This window comes from Procambarus clarkii, chromosome 2 (genome assembly GCF_040958095.1).
Source record: "Procambarus clarkii isolate CNS0578487 chromosome 2, FALCON_Pclarkii_2.0, whole genome shotgun sequence".
Taxonomy (NCBI): Eukaryota; Metazoa; Arthropoda; class Malacostraca; order Decapoda; family Cambaridae; genus Procambarus; species Procambarus clarkii.
The window spans coordinates 22,741,647-22,746,732 of record NC_091151.1 but is presented as its reverse complement, the minus strand read 5'-3'; positions in this window follow the sequence as shown (position 1 = coordinate 22,746,732).

Genomic DNA, 5,086 nt, shown 5'->3' with positions numbered 1-5,086 from the left:
TGGACAGCTTGATCTGTGGGAGTGGGAGCCAATGTTAGTGTGTTATGTGATGAGCAGGTAGGTCAATGTGTGTGTTATGAGATGAGCAGGTAAGTCAGTGTGTGTTATGTGATGAGCAGGTAGGTCAGTGTGTGTTATGTGATGAGCAGGTAGGTCAGTGTGTGTTATGTGATGAGCAGGTAGGTCAGTGTGTGTTATGTGATGAGCAGGTAGGTCAGTGTGTGTTATGTGATGAGCAGGTAGGTCAGTGTGTTATGTGGTGAGCAGGTAGGTCAGTGTGTGTTATGTGATGAGCAGGTAGGGTTAGTGTGTTATGTGATGAGCAGGTAGGTCAGTGTGTTATGTGGTGAGCAGGTAGGTCAGTGTGTGTTATGTAATGAGCAGGTAGGTCAGTGTGTGTTATGTGATGAGCAGGTAGGTCAGTGTGTGTTATGTGATGAGCAGGTAGGTCAGTGTGTTATGTGATGAGCAGGTAGGGTTAGTGTGTTATGTGATGAGCAGGTAGGTCAGTGTGTGTTATGTGATGAGCAGGTAGGATAGTGTGTGTTATGTTATGAGCAGGTAGGATACTGTGTATTATGTGATGAGCAGGTAGGGCAGTGTGTGATGTGATGAGCAGGTAGGTCAGTGTGTGTTATGTGATGAGCAGGTAGGTCAGTGTGTTATGTGATGAGCAGGTAGGTCAGTGTGTTATGTGATGAGCAGGTAGGTCAGTGTGTTATGTGATGAGCAGATAGGGTTAGTGTGTTATGTGATGAACAGGTAGGTCAGTGTGTTATGTGATGAGCAGGTAGGTCATCACCAGGACTGACCTGGGGACATGTTTAGTGCAGCAGTAGTTACTGGTCATCACCATGACTGACCTGGGGACATGTTTAGTGCAGCAGTAGTTACTGGTCATCACCATGACTGACCTGGGGACATGTTTAGTACAGCTGTAGTTACTGGTCATCACCATGACTGACCTGGGGACATGTTTAGTGCAGCAGTAGTTACTGGTCATCACCAGGACTGACCTGGGGACATGTTTAGTACAGCTGTAGTTACCGGTCATCACCAGGACTGACCTGGGGACATGTTTAGTGCAGCAGTAGTTACTGGTCGTCACCATGACTGACCTGGGGACATGTTTAGTGCAGCAGTAGTTACTGGTCATCACCATGACTGACCTGGGGACATGTTTAGTGCAGCAGTAGTTACTGGTCATCACCATGACTGACCTGGGGACGTATTTAGTGCAGCTGTAGTTACTGGTCATCACCAGGACTGACCTGGGGACATGTTTAGTGCAGCTGTAGTTACTGGTCATCACCAGGACTGACCTGGGGACATGTTTAGTGCAGCTGTAGTTACTGGTCATCACCAGGACTGACCTGGGGATATGTTTAGTGCAGCAGTAGTTACTGATCATCAACTAACCTGGGGGGGATATTCGCGCAAGTCTCACCACCCATGGAGAGGAACAGTGTTTCATTCTTCAGGTATGGGTACTCCATCGCCTTGTTAACGTACGTGCCGAAATCCGTGTCTGAGGCGAGGAAGCAGTCGTTATGTTGGCCGATCCTCGCTACCTGCCCCCCACAACGGTACATTGATCAGTTCTTCATGCACTCTTGCTCATCGTAGAATATATTATATATTTATATAATAACAAGTAACAATATTGTTTTATGATAAAATTTCTGAAGTTCTGCCTGTCAATGTGTGAGATAGTTGTAGTTGTCTGACCTAGTGATTGTTGTCTGAACTAGTGTTTATTGTCTGAACTAGTGATTGTTGTCTGCACTAGCGAATGTTGTCTGCAATCGTGATTGTTAGCTGCACTAGTGATTGTTTTCTGCACTAGAGATTGTTGTCTGCACTAGTGATGGTGTGGTTGTCTGCACTAGTGATTGTGTGGTTGTCTACGCTAGTGATTGTGTGGTTATCTACACTAGTGATTGTGTGGTTGTCTACACTAGTGATTGTGTGGTTATCTACACTAGTGATTGTGTGGTTGTCTGCACTAGTGATTGTGTGGTTGTCTACACTAGTGATTGTGTGGTTGTCTGCACTTGTGATTGTGTGGTTTTCTACACTAGTGATTGTGTGGTTATCTACACTAGTGATGGATGCTGATGTCTGCATTCTAATGGATGACTGTTAGGTGTGTTCTTCAAGCAGGGCGAGTGGGTGACTATTATGGGTGTTCTACAAGCAGGACGAGTGGGTGACTATTAGGTGTGTTCTTCAAGCAAGACGAGTGGGTGTCTATTAGGTGTTTTCTACAAGCAGGACGAGTGGGTGACTGTTAGGTGTGTTCTTCAAGCAGGACGAGTGGGTGACTATTAGGTGTGTTCCACAAGCAGGACGAGTGGGTGACTGTTAGGTGTGTTCTTCAAGCAGGACGAGTGGGTGACTATTAGGTGTGTTCTTCAAGCAAGACGAGTAGGTGACTGTTAGGTGTGTTCTTCAAGCAGGACGAGTGGGTGACTGTTGGGTGTGTTCTACAAGCAGGACGAGTGGGTGACTATTAGGTGTGTTCTTCAAGCAAGACGAGTGGGTGACTATTATGGGTGTTCTACAAGCAGGACGAGTGGGTGACTGTTGGGTGTGTTCAACAAGCAGGACGAGTGGGTGACTGTTGGGTGTGTTCTACAAGCAAGACGAGTGGGTGACTGTTAGGTGTGTTCTACAAGCAAGACGAGTGGGTGACTGTTGGGTGTGTTCTACAAGCAAGACGAGTGGGTGACTGTTGGGTATGTTCTACAAGCAGGACGAGTGGGTGACTGTTAGGTGTGTTCTACAAGCAAGACGAGTGGGTGACTGTTGGGTATGTTCTACAAGCAGGACGAGTGGGTGACTGTTAGGTGTGTTCTACAAGCAAGACGAGTGGGTGACTGTTGGGTATGTTCTACAAGCAGGACGAGTGGGTGACTGTTAGGTGTGTTCTACAAGCAGGACGAGTGGGTGACTGTTAGGAGTGATCTTCAAGTAGGACGAGTGGGTGACTATTATGGGTGTTCTACAAGCAGGACGAGTGGGTGACTATTAGGTGTGTTCTTCAAGCAAGACGAGTGGGTGACTATTAGGTGTGTTCTACAAGCAGGACGAGTGGGTGACTATTAGGTGTGTTCTTCAAGCAAGACGAGTGGGTGACTGTTAGGTGTGTTCTTCAAGCAGGACGAGTGGGTGACTGTTGGGTGTGTTGTACAAGCAGGACGAGTGGGTGACTATTAGGTGTGTTCTTCAAGCAAGACGAGTGGGTGACTATTATGGGTGTTCTACAAGCAAGACGAGTGGGTGACTGTTGGGTGTGTTCTACAAGCAGGACGAGTGGGTGACTGTTGGGTGTGTTCTACAAGCAGGACGAGTGGGTGACTATTGGGTGTGTTCTACAAGCAAGACGAGTGGGTGACTGTTAGGTGTGTTCTTCAAGCAGGACGAGTGGGTGACTATTAGGTGTGTTCTACAAGCAGGACGAGTGGGTGACTGTTAGGTGTGTTCTTCAAGCAGGACGAGTGGGTGACTATTAGGTGTGTTCTTCAAGCAAGACGAGTAGGTGACTGTTAGGTGTGTTCTTCAAGCAGGACGAGTGGGTGACTGTTGGGTGTGTTCTACAAGCAGGACGAGTGGGTGACTATTAGGTGTGTTCTTCAAGCAAGACGAGTGGGTGACTATTATGGGTGTTCTACAAGCAGGACGAGTGGGTGACTGTTGGGTGTGTTCAACAAGCAGGACGAGTGGGTGACTGTTGGGTGTGTTCTACAAGCAAGACGAGTGGGTGACTGTTAGGTGTGTTCTACAAGCAAGACGAGTGGGTGACTGTTGGGTGTGTTCTACAAGCAAGACGAGTGGGTGACTGTTGGGTATGTTCTACAAGCAGGACGAGTGGGTGACTGTTAGGTGTGTTCTACAAGCAAGACGAGTGGGTGACTGTTGGGTATGTTCTACAAGCAGGACGAGTGGGTGACTGTTAGGTGTGTTCTACAAGCAAGACGAGTGGGTGACTGTTGGGTATGTTCTACAAGCAGGACGAGTGGGTGACTGTTAGGTGTGTTCTACAAGCAGGACGAGTGGGTGACTGTTAGGAGTGATCTTCAAGTAGGACGAGTGGGTGACTATTATGGGTGTTCTACAAGCAGGACGAGTGGGTGACTATTAGGTGTGTTCTTCAAGCAAGACGAGTGGGTGACTATTAGGTGTGTTCTACAAGCAGGACGAGTGGGTGACTATTAGGTGTGTTCTTCAAGCAAGACGAGTGGGTGACTGTTAGGTGTGTTCTTCAAGCAGGACGAGTGGGTGACTGTTGGGTGTGTTGTACAAGCAGGACGAGTGGGTGACTATTAGGTGTGTTCTTCAAGCAAGACGAGTGGGTGACTATTATGGGTGTTCTACAAGCAAGACGAGTGGGTGACTGTTGGGTGTGTTCTACAAGCAGGACGAGTGGGTGACTGTTGGGTGTGTTCTACAAGCAGGACGAGTGGGTGACTATTGGGTGTGTTCTACAAGCAAGACGAGTGGGTGACTGTTAGGTGTGTTCTACAAGCAAGACGAGTGGGTGACTATTGGGTGTGTTCTACAAGCAAGACGAGTGGGTGACTGTTAGGTGTGTTCTACAAGCAAGACGAGTGGGTGACTGTTGGGTGTGTTCTACAAGCAAGACGAGTGGGTGACTGTTGGGTATGTTCTACAAGCAGGACGAGTGGGTGACCGTTAGGTGTGTTCTACAAGCAAGACGAGTGGGTGACTGTTGGGTATGTTCTACAAGCAGGACGAGTGGGTGACTGTTAGGTGTGTTCTACAAGCAAGACGAGTGGGTGACTGTTGGGTATGTTCTACAAGCAGGACGAGTGGGTGACTGTTGGGTGTGTTCTACAAGCAGGACGAGTGGGTGTCTGTTAGGTGTGTTCTACAAGCAGGACGAGTGGGTGACTGTTGGGTATGTTCTACAAGCAGGACGAGTGGGTGACTGTTGGGTATGTTCTACAAGCAGGACGAGTGGGTGACTGTTAGGTGTGTTCTACAAGCAGGGCGAGTGGGTGACTGTTAGGTGTGTTCTTCAAGCAGGATGAGTGGGTGACTATTATGGGTGTTCTACAAGCAG